We start from the raw sequence: 20,764 nt of genomic DNA, 5'->3' as shown, positions 1-20,764 counted from the left end.
CACAAATCCAGAATTTCTGATTCAGGAGATCTGGGGTACAGCTTGCAAATTTGTATATCTAACAAGTTCCCAGGTGACGCTGATGGCTGCTGGTTTGGGTACCACATCTGAGACCCACTGCTTCATTACATTATAATCTCATAGAAGGCTTCCTCTTTATCTGGGCATTCCTTTTAGCAATAGCCTGAACACAGTAGGTGCTTATTTTTCATTGAGTTAAACCACAGCAATCCAAGACAGATATGGTAAGTGAGAAATAATTGATACAGACACATACTGTAACAGGTCATATTGGTTTGGAAGGATAAAAAAATTCTTAGATGATAGATTATGTTTCAGACAGGAGGAGAGAAATAAGGATGATTCCTGGGTCAGCATCTGAAGCTGGGTCGCAGAGGTGAGGGCACATTGTAGAAAGGTGCCAGGCTGGTAACCTAGAGACACACTTATCACCTCCACTGCTCTCAAGCAAGCAGGCCCTAAACCGACTGTGGATTTCACAAGGAGGAAGAGAGCCGGCAAGTGTAATCAAGGGTGAGAGGAAGCAAATGGGTAGCCAAGAGAAGAAGCAACAGAGGGAGACCCCAGGAGGATTCTCATCTTGCATCTCTGAAAATATGACTCCATTTGCTTTACTGAAAGCCACCTCGAGGCTGGTGGAGGGGAGGTGGGGCAGCTGATAGAAGACAAATGAGGTGGCTCACTGGGAAAACTTCCCCAGCTCTCACTGTCTGGGATTTAAAAGCCATTTCAGCAATTGTTCAGAGCTGTCAAAAGTCTCTGTCAGATCAATAGGTTACTGTGGAATTTGCTCAGACTATTGGCCAATCAAAATGTAAATTCCAGATAAATTTAATATATAAACCAACTTGTCTTCCTTGAGCCATTTTGAAAGTCATGAAAAGTAATTTGACTTTTCCTTCTGACTGTCATACAGGAGACATATTTCTGCCGGTGTCAAGCATTTATTTGGCCTTGAGACGCATTGTGGGCCCACTGGTGGCAAGGGAAGTGTAGGGTGTATGGGTTTATGTGCTTTTATGGTATTGTTATCCATAGGCTTCAGAGGGAGCTGGCAGGTTCAATTATTTCGGTGCCCTTTATGGGAAAAATTAATATGAACATGTTAAGAGGGTGTTAGATTTGTTTGTGGGATATGTGATTAATAAGTCATGAGCTCCCTATTTATGTCTCTCATGCGCAGCCTCATTTTCTAGAACATGCAATGTGTGTCTGGATGCATGATTATATGAATGCATGTTGCAACCTCTCTTTTCCAAAAAGAGCCATAAATTTTACATTGAAAGAAAAGATTTATAACCCAGCCAGGATGGCTCCAGGCCCCATGGGGAAGTATGCTTTTAGAGACATGCCCTAATTTTGCACATTGAAAAAAGTCATAATGAGAAAATCATGTAAGCAAGAGGTACAACGCTTTAAACTCAGGAATGTCTCAAGTGGAGATTTTGTACTGAATCATTCTTCCTGTGGTCATTATATTTCAGATGCCTAACTTCCGTGCAACCTTAGTTTATAAGACGCTTTCACATCTGTTATGCCATTGGACCCTCACAACTACCCAGTGAAGTAGGTAGGCTGGCCCTCATTTCACAGGTGAAGAAATGAAGTCCCAGTCAAGGGAAGTGGCTTGACCAAAGCCATAGAGTAAGGGAAGACCCAAAACGTGAACCCAGGTGTGCAGAATATTCTCCATCGTACCCTCAGATATTCTTTCTACCCTCTTTAACCCTGCTCTGTTCTTTTATGCAATGCATTATCTAGGCTCTTGTATTAATTTTCTGTGGCTGCTATAACCACATAAATTACCACATACTTTGTAGCTAAAGTCAACAAAAAATTATTCTCTTACAGTTCTGGAGGATAGAATTCTGAAATGGGTCCCTCTGGGCTAAAATCAAGGTGTCGGCAGGGCTCTTTTCATCCTGGGGGCTCTAGGGGAGAATATTTCCTTGCTTCTTCCAGTTTTTATCAGCATTTCTTGGCTCCCTTCAAAGCCTTAAATTTAAGAAGAGTCTTTCTCATGCTACCATCTCTCTAGTTTTCTTCCTCTGCTTTCTACTTCCATTTCTATGGAAGCTTCTGATTACACTGGGCTCACCCAGATAATAAGACAGGGATAATCTCCTTACCTTAAGGTTAGCTGATTAGCGACTTAATTCCACCTACAAACTTTGCCATGCAACCTAACATATTCACACATTTGGGGACTGGGACATAGACATTTTTAAGGAGCATTATTCTGCCTGCCACAACTCTCTTGCTTTTTAGCTTCTAATGGGTTCTCCCAGCGGAGGAACCTGGCAGGGGATTAGAAATGGAAGAGACGGAAGTCCAGGTATTTATTCCCCTTGTTCTGTCCTTATTGGGCTGTACTTCTGCAGAGGCCACATCATTCTGTTAAAGCCAGAGCTCTGTAGGTGGCCCTTTCCTATAGCTGAGACTTTATCTGGGTCCCATACCACTTCCTGCCCTTGTTTCTTCAGGGCTGGGATGGTAACAGCTCCGCTTTGTTGTTAGGCCCAGCCTGCTTTACCACCTTGGGTGGTACCCTTAACCCTCCCCATAACTTTGTCAACAATCCTCCCATTAAGTCATCTTCAGTCCCTCCTTTAACTGTGGCATCAGTTGCTTGCCAGGACCCTGGCTGATGGATGGAGGAGACATCTTCCAAGTCTAGGTCTTTCCCCTACATCACACTTGGCTAAATCAATGGAATAGCAACCGTGGCTACAGAACAGTGAAAGGTATGGTTCTATTTCAACAATAATTTCCTGTTTTTCTTCCCTGTCTAGGGTATACAATCAGGGCTAAACTGACAGCAATAGTTACCAATATTTTCACTTTAATTAAGGGAAGGGGCCCATTTGGGGAAGCAGAAGAGAATTCTGCGGGGCCTCTAGTTCAAAGTGGTCCAACAAGTAATGAAGACAACGTATTCATTCCTTAGGTCTAGTATATATTAACACTCAGAAACAGCCATGTCTCCTGTTCATTCCAGTCCCATTTCTCATTCAGCTCTGCAACTAGCTGACTTTGTAATGTGGAGTAAACGTCAAGTTCCTTACTGTATGCTGCAGGCCCTACCTCGTGGGCTCTTGCTAACTATTCCACTCTCATCTCTTACCATATCCTTCCTACCTCCCTTCATTCGACCTCAGCCACCCAAGCCTCCTTGCCATTCTTCTGCATGGAAAGACTGGCCTCACTTGAGGCCTCTGCCCTTGTGGTCTCTCTTCCTAGAAACCTTTGTACCCAGATCTTCAATAGTCCTTCTCAATATTGGGGTCTTAGTTCAAATGCCAGGTCTTCAGGGAGACCTTCCCTGATGTACCTAAACAACCACTCCATCACAGCACCTTGTTTTTCTTCATAGTACTTAATATCAGCTGAAATTACCTTTAAATATTTTCTTTATTTTCTCTTTCCCCAAGAGTATATATACACCAAAAGATTAGTGACCTTTTATGTCTTATTCCTTGCACTGTCCCTAGCCCCTAGAATGTAACTGGCACACAGTCAGAACTTTTATTAAATTCTTTAATTTAACCGTCTTGACTAACATTCATTCAAAACCTACTATGTGCCAGACACTGTTCTAACTGCTCTATGTGCATTTACCCACTTTTATTCTCTACAGCAATGCTGTGAGGTTGATATAATTGCTATCCCAATTTTGCAGGTCAGAAAACTGAGGTTTGATCAAACCATGAGTTTGATCACCCCCAGTTACAGATTACACAGTTAATAAATAACAGAGCAGGATTCTGAACTCAGACATTTAGCTGCAGGGCCTGGGTGTTAACGACTATACTTCACTCTCTATCCCCTACACAAGGAGGTGCACTGAGCAGACATTTCATGTATGTTTCTTGACACTCACTTTCCCTCTTCACCTTTTGAGGCCCAACCAAATCTGAACTCCTGCATAAATTTCAATATCCATCCCAACAGAACCCTTCTGTGTTATTCTCCTATTTCATCTTATGTGTATTTCTGTTGTATTTACCATATCATGTCAGAAACATGCACTAATTTCCTATGTAGTTGTTGGTTCTTGAAGGCAGAAACCCTCATTCATGTCTCTAGTGTCCAAAAGAATGCATATTAGGCACTCAATACAGGATATATATTACACATGCTGTATTTTAGACAGTCTGTAATTGTTGAATAAATAAAGACTATGACTTCTAAGCCATGCAGCTTGGTCCAAAGTTTTAGCTATTCAGTTCCAAAGTTCCAAAGAATACTTGAGTCAGTAAGCTTAACAAGGAAAAATGAGACAGGATATGGTTGGAGCTCTGTTATGGAGCCTGATTCTGACACCAACACCCACAGGAAAGCCAGGGGGATGAACGTATGTCTAGAGAAAGCAGCTGCATTGGGACCATTTGACAGAGAGGGAGGCAAAGACAAGGAAGCAGTGAAAGGCACTGAGATGTTGCTATGAACTCAGCAGCTCATCAAAGCTAAGTGGGCATCCCAGCCTGGGGCAACACACACCCAAAACTTCAGTCTGGTCTTTGTTCTCAGATCTCCTGTACGTGTGCTCATTTCACCCCCCTCAGCATTTGCTTCTACTCCACCCACTGCTTGGTGCACCCTTCCTCCTCCTGGTCACCTAACCAAATATAGTCATTTATCCTTCGGAGTTTTCAAAAATAAAATTGAATGTGTGAGGGATTAATAAGGAAACAAGATTTCCATGAAATGGCCAATGGTTCTAAAGTGATGGCAGCTCAGAAGCAATAAGGATGAGGAATCAGAATACTGAAAAGAAAAGTGGGAGGTTGTTGGTGATTGTGTGATTCACATATCTTTCTTGTTAGAGAGTTTGTTTTGTTTATCAAAACAGTGGGTGATAAAAGGGAGGAAAATGGGTAAGAAGCCTACAGTCACAGAGCTGGAGGTGGTGCTAGTAAAAGATGGATGAAATCAAACACAGGATTTGCTCAGAGATATTTAGGTCTTATAACCATATCTTCATCTAATTTAATAACAATAACTACAGTCCAAATAATAACAGTAAGTAACCCATATGACTGAAATCCTTGTAAGAAAAATAACTGCTATTGTAAGCATGAAACAACCCAGTCCTGGGAATGGGCTTTCCCCACCACTGTTAAGTTAGTGTCTGTCTGATAAGGGGAGATTTCTCAGGAGCCCAATTGTCTTACTTTTGCAAATCAGTCTGAGCTTCTCCTTCTGAAGGTTCAGCCTAAATCCTTCCTGCATCCAGGCTGCTCTTGTTCTCCTCTACCACATTCCTGTCTCTGGTATCTTTGCATCAACCACCTAAATTAATATTTGGATTATTCCCTAAATATTTATCATGATTTTTTTCTCTCTTATGAACTTGCAGGAAAAAAGACCTTCTCCTGCACGCCTTCAGAGCTCAGTAAAGACAGGATGGGTGCAGACCTGACCTTCAAGGAATGTGGGTTGAGTTGAATTAGAATGAACTTTGCCAAAAGGCTTTGTGGCATGTTGACAGATGTTGTGCAGGTATGTGGGGCAGGAGGGAAGGGGGTGGCAGGTCTCTCAGGTCAAATCCATCTGGGAAACACTGGGTTAAACAAAGTTTAACAGGTTTCCTCCCTACTGTGCTCCTCCATCCCTTTGATATGCAAATATACATTATGAATCTCCAGCAGGGGACTTTGCTGGGCTGAATTTGCAAAACATGTTTGCCTTAGAAGCCTCTATTTTCCACAGGAACTTAAAAATTAGTACTCCACTGAACACACCTGGAAAACACTGAATTTAATTAAATAAATTATAGATCAACAAAACAAAACAAAGGCACAAACCTTCAAGATGACTTTTTCCAATCCTCTCAGCTGCCTCATAAGAAAAATGGGGATGATAATGCCTCTTACCTCAAAGATCTGTCATGAAGATTAAATAAATGAATATATCTGAAGGGCTTAAAATATCAATAGATGTTTACTAATACTGTTTTATGGGTGAAAATATATGGTCCCACTGCATATGGCTTAGGGGGTTCAGAGCCAAGGCTTTGGAATCAGACCAAGGAGAAGTGGGCTTACGTGACCTTGGAGAGGGATGCAGTCTTTACTGTCTTATCTTCTACTTCCTCATCTGTAAAATGAGGCTGGTGATAGCCAACTTCATGGACTTGTTATGAGGAGTAAACGGGTCAACGTGATTTGAAGGCTTAGCCCAGTAATTGGTACCCAGGGCCCATCCAGTAGGTGGTAGCTCTTAGTTATGAGCTAATATTCACTGAGTGTCCTAGATGCAAATGCTATTCTAAAGGTTGCTATGCATTGATACTTGATCTTAAACTTAAGGGTACCTCTTCAGTCCTATATTATAGAAAGCAAACTGAAGATCAAAGAGCTGAAACAACTAGCCCAAGGTCACAAAGCTAAGACGTGAGAATCAAGGTTCAAACCCCTTCAGGCTGACTCTAGTATGAATTCTCTCAACTGCTGTACCTTCCTGCAACTCAGCATCATCCCACCCTGGTCCCCATCCAAAGCGAAAGGTAATGGCTGAGTCCAGGATTTTGCTTCAATCTTGTTATTGCTGGCACAGCCAAGACAAGATACATCCTGCCACGTGGCACCTTAGACCCTCAGGGGTCTTGATTACAGCTTCCCCCATGTCTAGGCTTCCTCCCTGCCCCAGGCCAAGAAAGCTGCAGACAGATGGTATGGTTGATAGAGGATGCATCTGCATAACTGTGTCCAGGCCTTCCCAGACAGGTAGAATCCAAAGGCAGAAGCCCCACAGGCCCTCTCTCAGAGGGTCTAAGGATGATATGGGTTCAGAGATCTCGTGGATAGAGGCCTCCAGGTCCTGTCCAGAAAGGCCCACGGACCTGGGCATTCACAGGATCAACCCAACTTGGATACCCTCCTGATAAAACCACATGAGTAAGAGAGTAACTCTCCACCTTCTTTTCCAGAGGAAGCTTCAAGTCTAATCCTGATGGAATCCCAAGATACAGGCAGTCATTCTCCATTCGGAGAGAACTGAGGCCTAGAAAAAGAAGCTGATTTGACTTTGGTCACTGAGTCAACAAGTTGCAAAGGGGGGACTTGAACTTGAGGACCTTCCCTCCAAACCCTGTTCTTTCTATCCTTCTCCAAACATGCCCAGGGAATAAAAAGGGGTCAGAAGGAAGGAACTGTGGATGAACTGAAGGGTAGATCTATCCACAGAGAGCTTTTATCTTATGGATGTGATGCAATGGGCCTTGAGTTTAACTAACACACCAGGTTCAGAGATGCCCAGGATAAGAAGCTGTGCCTACGTCCAGTTTCCTCTAGATTTACAAGCTGAGATCAAGACATCCACCTTTTTTCCTCCCAAGGCGTCATCTGATGGTAACTGAGGTTATGTCAGCATTTCCAGGAGGCGTATTTATGTAGTGCTTTTATCAAGCAAGACCGTGGCCGTGATCCCACAGCAGGACCAGGTCAGGCAATTGAAGCATTACATCACCTCAGTTGAACTGTTTTGGAAAGAGGAGCCAGAAGAAAAGGAGAAAGGGGCCAGGACAGTGGGGAGAAAAAAACTCACATGCTGAACAGCTAAGGGTATATGCTACATTCTGAGTCAGGTGCCTCTCAGACATTATCTGATTGAATCTTCGCAAGAGTCCTGCCAATTAGGCATTAAAAACCAGTTGTCCAGTTGAGGAAACTAGTCAGAAGGGTTAAAGAGGTCCTATGGTTGGCATGTGTGATACAGACCCAGATCGCCCTGATTCTGAAGTCCACCCATATGTGCTTTATCTCTCTGCCTCTGGTGTCTTCAGAGTCTAGCCCTGGTTCTCCCATTGAGCTCACTTCAAGCAAGTTCCTTCACCTCTCTGAGCCTCAGATTTCTTACCCTAAAACAATGATAGTTCTTCCTATAGTCTAGAGACTGATAGGACATGAGGATCAAAGATTTGGAAACTTTTTGATCAATTAAATAAGCATGTAGTGTTTTTATGAATAGAAAAAACAGCTATTAAAAAGAGGGAAAGTACCAAATATGTATATATTTGCTGAATATGTATATGTTTTCCTCATTTTAGTAGCACTTTTCACATATGTATATATATACATATGTGGTATGTATACATGTTATATATGTGTGTGTGTATAGCTATAGAAACACACACATATAAACACACACTATATATAATTATTGCAGCCAAACCTTCCATGAAGTCATTCATAAAACATTCATCAGTGTTTGCTTCCCTTTCTGACATGTTGATCTCCTTGTGTTTTCTTTTTTGGGGGGATAATAATATCACTTTCAATCATGTAATACTTTACCTTGAAAAGGTTCATTTAACGTCCCTTTCGGCATCCTAGTCTCTAATTGCATCACTGAATGATTTATTTTCATATTTTGTGCAAAATGTAGAGTACTTCATGTGCTTTGTGAGTTTTCCCTTCCTAAATCAAAGCTAAGGTCCTCAAAAGTACATTTCTCTAGTGTGGTGGTAGGAAGATGGTCACTAGAGCTAGCCTGGGTTCAAATCTTGGCTCTGCCACCTTTCTGCTTTGTGACCTTGGGAACTTTACAGTTTCTTCTAGGTGTAAAATGGGGCAGTATTAGTGTTTGCCTCTTAGGTAATAAAAGTGTACACATAAAATTCTTAGAATGGGGCCTGGGACATAGTAAGTGTTCAATAAACATTACCATGATTATTTTATTCCAACTCTAGGCACATAGACGAGATGATGGTAGATTATCTACGACCATTGTTTGTCTGAACTTGCTTTCAGGTATGACTAATAGGATCAGTTCACAAACACATTTGACCTGGTAAATCATTACTTCAGTGAGGGATTGTACAGACAAACACACAAATAAACATATTATTACACACTGTTAAATAGCAGTATGAAGGAAAATTAGCAAAGTACTCTGACAGAGTAAAAACAGATAAGCATATTTTATATAGAAGTTTCCAGAAAGGTCTCCTTAAGGAAGACACATTTCAGGAGAGGCCTGAAGTACAGGAAAGGATGGCTTGGCTGAGGATAAGAAGAGACTTCCAGGCAGAGGGAACAACGTTACAAATGCCCCTCACCGTGAAAGAGCTCGGGATACTTGAGGAGGTACAGCATGGCTGGATTGTGGAGAACAAAGGACAAGGAAGAAAGAGATAAGGGGAGAGAGACTGCGGAAGATTCAGATTCAGTCTGTAGACCGTGATCAGATTTTAGGCTAAGAAATGGACTGCTATAGAAGGGTTTTACATCACAAATTTTGTGATCAGTTTAGCATTTGGTTTAAAAACAGACTGGTGGCCATGTCCACCAGTGGAAACCAATTAAGAGGCTATTGTTATAACCAGGGCTGGAGGTGATGACGGTGGCTTAGCCTAGCGTGGTGGTGAGGAAAAGAGAGACAAGCAGATGGTTTTAAGAAGCATTTTGGAGGTGGAGTCAATATGACTTTGATGGCTTGGATCTGCGGGTCACTAGTGTCCCAAGGAACATGTTTTGAGATTCAATGCATTGATATAATTTACACTATGACAAAGATCGAATCTAATTGTTGCATGGGATTCAATGGGAGGCACGTCTAGATTAAACATGAAAAAGATACTCCCAATAATTAAAGTCATTCCAAAGTGAAGTGATCTAAGGAGGTAAAAGATTATTTGATTTTGGAAATTTTCAAAAAGGGTATGCATCACCATCTGCATGAGATTTTATGAAAATGGCTTGGGAATCCCCCTTACGGACATGTTTCAACATTTTGGGAAAGAATATATATCAGAATATTCATAGCTGACTCACTTGTCAACATAATAGCTAACACTTATGGAGCACTCATTATGTGCCAGTTTTAAATGCTTATTAACACGGATTCATCCATTTAACCCTCACAACTACTCTATGAGGTAATACTAATATTATCCCCATTTTACAGACGAGAAAGCAGCGATAGAGAAATTTTTGGTAACTCACCCAAAGTTACATCATTGTTCAATAGGTAGAAGCAAGATTCATACTCAGGCAATCTGGATCCACTAGACACAACTTAAATGTCTCAACATTGAGAAATAGTTCAGTATTTTACAGCACAGCCATTCTGTAGAACAGTATTATGTTATTAAACACAGTGGTCATGCAAACTAAATAGGAAGAATGAAGAAGGAAGATTAAAAATAACTTGCATGTATACTGCAATTATTACTGTGTACAAAGCACACACAGATATATGGAAAATGAAAGAGAAGGAACTGTTTGGATAAAGGGAATATAGCTGACATTTTTTCCCATTTTCTTTTCCAAATTTTTCTTTTCCCCATGTGGTAATACTACATTTATTCAGAAAATATAGCTATAATTCAAAACAGATGGATACCACTTGCACCGAAAGGAACTGGAAGGAGATTGGATTTCTAAGAACTTTCCCAACATGGAAATTCTATGATTCTATTAGAGTGGCCTTTTTATGGGTAAACTGGGTTTCCAGTATGAGTGTTCGGATGAAGACAGATCCATCACAAATGAAATGCGAAATCTCAAGTGAAAACTTTTATTTTGATTTAACAGTCAATAAACCAAACTAAACACCAGTCGATTAAGACAAATATGTTTTTGAGGCCTCACAACTGTATATTATTAGTCACACATCCCTGACAAAGTTGCTAAACTTCCATAAGTATGTTTTTAATGATCAGATGATATTTAATCTAGTGTATACTCTCTCTCACATTAAGTTGAAATTAAATGCACCGTTTACTGTGTCATATGCCTTCATGGCTTCAACAATCCTCTCTTTTCTTCTCTTTTGAGCTCTGATAACAATTTGCAGTGCATCTGTATAACATCTGGTAGGTAAGAAATACAGCTGGAGGTTTTCAGTCTCAGAGTTTGATGGGTCCTGGTACATAACAGTAAGCCATTTCTCATCAACTTTTCTCAGATGCCAAAATGCATCCAGGAAAAGTGTGTTTGTGGTATATCCACGTGTCTGCCATTTTCCCCACCTCTGAGCTGAGGAATACCCCATGGACTTCATTGCAGAAGAAAATAAGAGAATACATCAAGGTGCATCCTACTCTTTTTCACTTATTAGCAGCTACCTGACCCCATAATAGCTGATCCAGGGTGAAGCAGCACTGTTTCTTAGGAGGCTCTATTTAGTTATGGTGGGATGGATAATAACAGTGCTTTCCCTTGATTTGAAGACATTTCCAATTATAAGACACACTACTGATCTAATAAGATTTCCTTGGGAAAAAGAGAGAAGCACTACAGTAATGTATATGTCAATTGTAAGACATATCCCGATTTCAGCAGTGCTTTGAAAACGAAAAAAAAAAAAAAGAATATATCTCAAAATTGAGAAAATATGGTATCTGATATATCTAAGTTGGCAAAATGTGGCTGGGCTAATTTTTCCATTTCCTTTCATTTCCAACATGACACTGTGAGTTAGATCTTTTGATCTCTTTTTTACAGTCACCTTTTAAGTGACTTGATGGCAGAAGTTGCATTCTAAGCAGCTCTTCCCAAACACATCTTCACATTAAAGATAAATTCTCCCTTCCTGGCACTAGAACCCATGGGGAGGTGTAAGGACACTGAACTTGCAGGCACAGCAAGCTGAGTTCCTTCCCAAGATTTGTCCCCATCCTGGCAGAGTTTACACTAGAAGCTGGCTTGCATGACCCTACTGTTACCTACTGTGGCTGATATTTAAAGTTATTTCCTGTGTTAAAAGTTCACGAATTACTGATTTAAAAAAAAATCTATTGAGATTTCATTGAAAATTTGCCAACTGTTTAGTTCTTTGTCACTGCTCTAGGAAAACAGACTAATAACAATCACCAAGTATTTACCTCTTACACACCATATACTTACCACTTTCTACACTTCGTAACAGTTTATATTCATGGCAGGTTTATAAGGTAACTAAATTATTTTACAGATGAAGAAACTGAGGCACAGACAGAAAGTAACTTGCTCAAGATCCAGAATTCAGATACATGTTTTTCTGATTCCAGAGCAGATTTTTAAAGAACTAAATTAGCCAGCTTTCAGGACACAGGAAAAAAAATACCAGGGAAAAATCTCTTCCGTTAAGGAATTTGAAATCTGGTTAGTGAGATAAGATCAAAACAAGCAAAATGATATGAGAAAAATGACACCTGGTGGATATCATTACTACCCCATTTTGCAGATGAGTAAATAGAGCCTAAGGCTCTATAAAAATCAATAAGACAGAATTCAATCCAGGGTTTTTAAGCCCTGTTCCCGTTCTCTTTCTAACTCTACATTGCATCTGCCATCCCACTTCATTTTTGAGAAGAAAGCCAGGTCCAAATGGTATTCAATAACTGTCCCAGTATGAAAGGTTTATCAAACTTTGATGATCTGACTGCATCCAGTGATTTATGTCTGAAATTTCAATGATGGGCTGTGACAACTGAAAGGCTGTCTCTTAGATCCTCATATTTCCTCCATCTCCATCACTTCCTGCCCAGCACTCACTCACCCCGATTGTAAATATTGCTTGCCACTTTTATGATTATTCGTGGTTAGATATGATGAATTCTGATACTAGTCAACTGTGGAGGAGATATTAAATACATTAGCTAATTTTCCCTTAATGCCTCATCCAATATGAATCAATATTGGTTTAATAATTAACATGTTTAAACATTTTTATGTATATTTCATGATGAGACAATCTATGTTTATTTTATGAAGATGAAATATTTAGCTCCCCGCCACCAACTGCAAAGCCGTTCCAACTTGGAGCTATCTCTTTAGCCTGTTCTGGGGCCATCTCTTCATATCCTGGGAAAACTGGCTGGTTCTCACTGACTGTAACCTGGTCGAGGATGCTGAGTTCAAAATGAAAAGTTGAAAGCATTTGGAAAGGGGAAAGGCTAAGTGCTGAAGAGTGATTCTGAGAGAAACCTGCTGGAAAGGTGGTCCTGGCTCCTACCTCTGCCCCGGCTCTGCCTCAATTCTACTTTCCTCTTCAGGCTAAAAGCATATACTGAGTGTTGGCTCTAAATAAGATTCTACTTTCTCACTCAAGGAGGGACAGTGTTGTGAGGTGGGGTGAGAAGCATGGTTTAGAGCACTGTTTCTCAACCAGAAGTGGTTTTCCCCAGCCCCTCCCCACCTCAGGGGACATTTGGCAATGTCCAGAGCTATTTTTGATTGCCACAACTGGAGGGGATGTTACTGGCATCTACTGGGTAGAGGCCAGGGATGTTGCTGAACATTCTACAGTGTACAGGACAGCTCTCCATAACAAAGAATCATCTAGCCCAAAATGTCAGTAATGCCAAGATTGAGAAACTGTGGGTTGCAGTCAAATAGCATTAGACTCAACTTCCAGCTCTGCCACGTATAGTTTTATGAACACGGGGAGGAGTTTCTGGTCCTTGTCTTTCACATCTCTAAGATGGGGTTAATAATCATAAAGGTACCGAATTTGTGAAGTTTGGTAAAAATTGAGAGGACAAATATTAAAAATCCAGTGTTTGTGGATGTAGAAAACACTTACCTTTACCAGGGGATAATGGAGGGAAGGATAAATTGGGAGACTGGGACTGACATATACACACTACTATATATAAAATAGATAACTAATAAGAACCTGCTGTATAGCACAGGGAACTCTACTCTCTGTAATGGTCTGTATGGGAAAAGAATCTAAGAAAAAAAAAAGAGTGGATATATGTATAACTGACTCACTTTTCTATACACCTGAAACTAACACAACATCGTAAATCAACTATACTCCAATAAAAATTTTTTAAAAAAGGAATCTAAAGATATTTTAAGACTATAGAATCTTGACAACTAAAGTCACTGTATTGTATATCAAGACATTCTCAATGGGGTTTTTATCTTGGAGTATTGCCAAATATTTTCACAATTTCTATTTGCCAAATATTATGCCAAAGTAAACTTGACATGGTAAAATTTGCTCAGAATAAGAATTAAGATTGCTAATCTCATGTTTTAAAATATGCAGGCAAAATGGTCTTACAGCATCTTTGATTGCATCTTCATTAAACAAAAAGATAATTCAATGTTGGTAATGCTAGAAATATGACCTGCATTTTGGGCTATGCTGAGGAGCTGAAGGTGATGAGAAAAGAAGAGGCTTTGAAGTAAAACATAAGATAGATCATTTATTGATTTATATAATCTTTAAGCAAAGGATGTAATCCTCATGATGCAATAAACAGACTGAAAATAAATGTGAAGATTTGTTAAAGAAAAAAAAAATCCAGTGTTTGGCATGGAGGGGCAACCACAGGACACCCACATGACTTGGGAATTGTGGGAAGGATCAGAAAACTCTCAACAAGAGGTGAATGAGGAAGATTACCAAAATTGCACACAGTTCTTACAAAGGCTGTATCTCATCTTTATAATGTGACTTTGAAGTTCCTTAGTGTATTACTTTGAGCTTCATCCTCAAGAGGCCTTGAGAGCTTCTGCTCATTCTCCTGGAAGCCTGTGACCACTAAGTGAACAAGCTGGCCTGCTGGAGAATGGGACACCATGTAGGACAAAGATGAGTTACCCCAGCTGAGGTCATCTCAACCTGGCCCAGGATCAGACCAAAGATACAGGATTGATCCCAGCCAAGACCAGAAGAACCATCTAGCTAAGCCCTCCCCAATCTGATAACTGGCAGAATAATAAACGAAAATAATTGGTTGTTGTTTTAAACTGCTAATTTTAGGGGTGATTTGTTACACAGCAAAGGCTGACTGACGTAATAAGCTAGAGCTGAGTTCTCAAGGGCCAGGAGGAGTTTACCCAGAGAAGAGGACAAAATGTGCAGAAAGATCTAAAGGGAAGAGAAAGAGCAGAATTCCTAACAGACCCTAAGTGAAAAGCTAATTTCCTTTAAGACTTATGGATTTTCTCCTTGGAGGATGAATAACTTCTTTATTTTCAAAACGTTATTGTTCTTTTCGTTCTTTTCATGTACTTTATTATCAGCACTGCCTGAAGGCTGGATCAGTTAGAATCCCTGTCCTGCACCCTATGCTTTAGAGCTTTGCTGTTTAATATGGTAGCCCACTAGCCATATGGGGCTTTTTAAATTTGAATTGATTAATTAAATAAAACTTAAGATTCAATTCTGCAGTTACACTGGCCACATTTCAAATGCTCACTAGCTGCATGTGTCAGCTCAGAGAGAGAACACTTCTAGCATCACAGAAAAACCTACTGAGCATACTGTTTAGAGGGCCTCCTGTTTCTCCTTTGGTGAGAAAGGAGGGGAGGGCTATATGGAGCAAAAAGGACAGGCTTACCTAGAGCTAACAGCCCAACTTTCAGGCCATGTGTCAGAAACCTAGTGTCCCGGAATGATGTGCTTGGCCTGCTCTACGCCCACCCGCAAGCCCTCACCTATGGATCTGTCCTTTTGAGAATGGACTCGGCTGCTGGTATCACACCTCTGTGTCTAAAAGCTGCCTAAGGGGCACCTTTTAGATGGAAAGGTTGGACTTGTGGGTTGGGGTTTACACACAGGTACATAAGGACCCTCTTGATGTAGGAAAGAGCTGGGGTGGAGAGAGAAGGAAGGTGGGCTATAGGCCAAGAACCTAGATTTCTAATCTTGTCTTGTTAGAGGTAAGCCTATTTATCACATCTACTTTATAACTGTATAGTAATTGTACTAGGATCCTATTATGGTTTTAGCAAATTACCACAAACTTAGTGGTTTCAACAATGCAGATTTATTATCTTACAGTTCTAGAGGTCAGTAGTCTGAAATGGTTCTCAGTGGGCTTAAATCAAGGAGTCAGAAGGGCTGCAGCAATTCTCTGGACACCAGCTGGGTGTCCTACAATTCAACTCAACTCTGATACTATTTACCTGGAGATAGCATTAGATTCCACAGGTTAAGGGCTCCTCCTCAAGACTGTCCCCAACCCCACCCCACTTCAGGTGACAGTCGCAAGCCAGGGTTGTTATCTGTGCTTCTGGCCAACTGACAACAAATTGAAGGTTCCAAGGAACCCCTCCAACTCAGGGATGCCAACTGCAAATCTATGTTATCACCCATGCTTCTGACCGACTGGCTATAGATCACAGGCTCTCATGAGCCCTTCCCTGGGTTCCAGTAATTTGTTAGAGAGGCTCAAAGAAGTCAGGAAACCCATTTACTTACTAAATCATCAGTTTATTATAAAAGAATAACTCAGGAACAACCAGACAAAAGAGATGCATAGGGAAATACATGGGGATAGAACACATATGGAACTTCCATGTCCCCGCTAGGGCGCCACACTCCCAGCACCTCTAATTGTCCACCAACCCAGAAGCTCTCTGAACCCTGTCTCTTTTGGTTGTTATGGACTGATTACATCACTGGCCATTAGTAACTGAACTCAATCCAGCCCCTCTGGAGGTGGTGTTGGGGGGGACTGAAAGTTCCAACGCTCTATTCAAGGTTGGTACCCCTGGCAACCAGTCTCCCCTCCCCACTTAGGTGCTTTCCAAAAGTCACATCATGAATATAAACCCAGTTGTGGTGGAAAGGGACTTGTACGAATAACAAGGCACCCATTTCACCTTTATGGTTCTGAAGCAATTTCAGGAACTGAGGACAAGAGACCAAATATTATAGCAAAAGATGTTCCCGTGCTCTTATATCTCCTAAAATCTCAAGGGTTTTGGGAGCTGTGAGCCAGGAACTGTGGAAGAAGACCAAATATGTATGTTAAATATATTTTGGTCATCTGAATGACCAAATATGTATTTCTTATAAATCACAATATCACAATGGGCCACCCACATTCTTTGGTTGGTGGCCCTTTCCACTATCTTCAAAGCCAACCATATCAGATGAGTCCTTCTCACTTTGCCATCTCCCAGTTCTATTCCCCGTCTTCCTCTTCCACTTTTAAGGGTCCACCCCGATGATCCGGATAATCTCCCCATTTAAGGTCAGCTGATTTGCAACCTTACTTCCACCTGCAACTTTAATTCCCCTTTGCCATGCAAAATAACTTATTAATCATATTAGTAATGATAGGATACAATTATTTCCATTTTACAGATGAAAAATCTGAAACTAAGACAAGGTTAAGTAATCTGTCTGAAGTCTAGCTCCTCGTAAGTGTAGAATGAGAATTTGAACTAAAACCTGAGCTGCTGTCATCGAACTTCCTGCCAATAGTAACTCTCTCTAAATCACCAGCAAATGTGTTCTGAGTACTGAGAACTACAACTTCCTGAGCTCCTACTCTACGTCAGGGCCTTTGCATACACTATCCAGTTAACCTGCACAACGTTTATAACAATATGTGCTGTTTACTGTACTCCTGCTCTGTGCCATGCATTTCATATCTGTTATCTTGTTCCTTTTAGCAATCTTACAAAGTAGGAAAGGGAGTTGAAGAAACCTAGATTGAGGAACATTAACTAAAGCCACTTTATCTATTCACTTAATAATTTTTAAGCTTCCACTATAGGTCAGGCACTGTTCCAGGGGCCAGGAATACAACAGAGTAGCATCCTTTTATTCTCATAGAAAAAGATCATAATCAAATCAATAAGTAAAGGAACTGATTATATAAAAGATAACAAGTATCATGGGAAAAAATATAAAGGAGTTTAAAGAGAGAGTGTGCAGGGAGTGTGTGTAGAATGTGCTATTTTTTTTTATAGGATGGCTATCGCAGACTTCTCTGAAAGACATCATTGAGCAGAAGCATTGAGTAAGTGAGAGACCAATATGTGAACCATCTGAAATGAGAGCATTCTAGGTGGAGGGAAACTCACAAGCAAGAGTCCTAAGGAGAGAATGAGCTTGGTGGGGTTAAAGAGCAGCAGAAGACAAATCTGGCTGGAGCAGGTGAGAATATCTCACCCTATCAGATCCAGAGGGGTCCAGATTGACAGGGCAGTGTAGGTCATTGGAAGGACCTATTACTCTGAATAAGATGAGAAGCTATTAATCAGAGGAAGGTTTTGAGTAGAGAAAAGACAAATATGGTTCATATTCTAAAAGAATTAGTTGGGTACTGGCAGCCAATACCAGTCTAGCGGAGCAAGGGTCACAACAGGGAGCCAATGAGGGGCTATTGTCGTTTTCCTGGAGAGATGATGGCTGGCAGCACAAGTTATGAGAAGTGTGCCCCTGTCAGATGTATTTTAAAGGTGAGTCAGCAAGATTTGCTGATGGATTGAATGTAGGGTGGGAGATAGAAAAGAGTCAAGGATAAGCCCAGAGTTCTGGTCTGAAGAACTAGAAGAATAAAGCTGTCATTTACTATAAATGGGGACATCTAGGTGGGCCTGTGGTCTAGGGAACTTTTTTTAATCATGGGAGACATTGCTTTATGTTTTTATGTTAATTGGTAAGATCATCCAGAGAGGACAAAAATATGATTCTGAGAAGCCAGGGTGATTTCTAGATTGTTAGAGCAGTGACCTTGAGCAGGGGTTGGACTGGAAGGTGGGGGAGAAGTAGGGGTGGCATCTAGAGGCAGAAGTGGACAGATGGACCTTAGATAAAAATATGAACAATTAATCTATAGTAACAAAAGGGGAAGTAAATTGTATGGGTACAAACCGCAGTAGGCTGGTATGGCAGTGGGGTATGTGGGAATTCTCATTGATCTTCTCGTGAAACAGGTAGCAAAGTCTGAGCAAAGGGTGCGAAGTGGGGGAGAGGTGCCGGAGATGTGAGGAAAACTGGGAAGAAATGAAATCATCATGATGAATGGATTAGGGAAATGCGATAGATTCGAAACCATGCCCATTAGGCTCCAACAACAGCAAACTTCTCTTTTAAAAACATATGGTTTTAAAATTATCCTGCAAGCTAAATATATCACCAATTTGAATAATGAACAAAATGGAAATTTCAAGAGTTTATGTAGCTCAGAGGCACTCAGTTTGTCACGATTCCTCATGTAGGGAAAGGATACACCGTGGAAGACAGCTCTGCAAAGGGGCAGTGAAGTACTGGGTCCCCACCTCAAGTCCCCTAGAATGGTGGAGAGGGTAAAAATTATCTGCAGGCTTCCTTGGGTTTTCTCAGCTTTATTTTGCCCTAATATCACTGCCTGATGCCTTGTGTATTCATCCCTTGTGCCTTCAGCTTTCTTTATTTCTCAGGTCAAGTTGAAGGAACAGCTGTAAGACTCGCTTTGATCTGCCCCTGTGAGTCAGTGACACGTGGCAGGATATCTGTGCTGAGGGTTTTTGAAAAAGGGCTGAACTTTCCTGGAAAGATGAGATCAGGATAGAACATCTGCTTTTACTTTTTTTTCTTGCTCAGGGTTCTAGCCCTTCATTTTCTCTCCTTTCTCCATCTTGTGAAATATGATTCATAGCTAAATACGCCACTTAATGGAAACTCTGGGTACCAAGTAATCTGTATGATTTCAAGTCTTAGAATCTTTCTCTGAGTTGAAAGAAACCATGGAGATTGTCACGCCCAGTCTCAGTTTACTCAAATGAGGAGACTGAGACCCAGAGGAAGGAAGTGACAGCAAACGCAGGACCAGAAATCATGGCTCTTTCAGTCCCATCAGGGGTTGAAGGAAGGTTCCAGAAGTTTGCATATTCATTTTTCCACTTTAGAGTGAGCCACAGAAAGTGAAACAGGATTCAGTTTTCCAACCAGACTCCTCAGCCCTAAAATGACATTTGCAAATAGCATTAGGGAAAACATTTTTTTCCCTTTGTTTTTGATGTCTAATGTTTAAACTTTCTTTAAAGGTTGTATTCTGAAAAGGTTGAGTTCCTGGTGAGTCAGAGGCTGAGACAGACTGCAGGGCCATTTAAAATCAGCCTTGTGGCTTCTGGCTCCAACGAATGTGGGGGAAAAGAGAGGAAGGGATGGCCTCCAGCCATTCAGACAGCAGGAAGATCTCAGTTATAGCCCCTCGACGCACGGCCCAGGTCCTACCTACACGCTTAATTGCATTTATGCTTACTCCTTTCCCTCACTCCTACTTCAAGATCTTTTATTACCTAAGGTTTTTTCTTCTGCTCCATGTCTTTGAATTTATCTCTTTACAACCCCTCTAAGACTTTATTCCATCAGTTGGGCCCTCCGCTTACAAGTTGCCTAACTCTCCTTTTCTTGTAAATAATCATCTCTCTTCCATTGCAGCTCCACCTGGACGCCATGTTTTCCTTCTTTCACCTCAACCTCCTTCAGTCCTTCAAAGATGAGCCCTTTGAAGAGGTTCTCTACCTTGACTGTTCTTATATTCTTGTTTTGCATGAATTCCCCAGCCCAATGAAATTAGACCTCCTCTCCCAAAAGTTCATTCAACAGTTCTCCTGCCAAGGAGGACAACAAACTCCAATGAACATTTTTAGCTTCTTTTCTTATGTAATGTCTATGTCTTTTCTTTATTTTTATTTTTAAAAAATTTTATTGGAGTGTAGTTGATTTAAAATGTATTAGTTTCTGCTGTACAGCAAAGTGAATCAGTTATACATATATCCACCTTTTTTAGATTCTTTTCCCATAGAGGTCATTACAGGGTATTGAGAAGAGTTCCTTGTGCTATACAGTAGGTGGGTGTCATCTTTTCTTATGTTTCCTCCTTGAAACAATTTCTTCCAAGGATGCTGGTTTTACCCAGAATCCTCTTTGACCCTCTCTCTTTTCGGTCCATTTACTTTCCTTCTTTTCTCTTCCCCTCCCTTCCTCCTCTTTTCTTTTTTTTCTTTTATATTTCTTCCTTCTACTTCTCTCCCCATTCTACACTCTCTCCTGTGGTAATATCCCGCAAACT

This window comes from Grampus griseus, assembly GCF_964374135.1.
Source record: "Grampus griseus genome assembly, chromosome: 6".
Classification (NCBI taxonomy): Eukaryota; Metazoa; Chordata; class Mammalia; order Artiodactyla; family Delphinidae; genus Grampus; species Grampus griseus.
The sequence above is the reverse complement of the archived record's forward strand: the minus strand, read 5'-3'. Positions refer to the sequence as shown.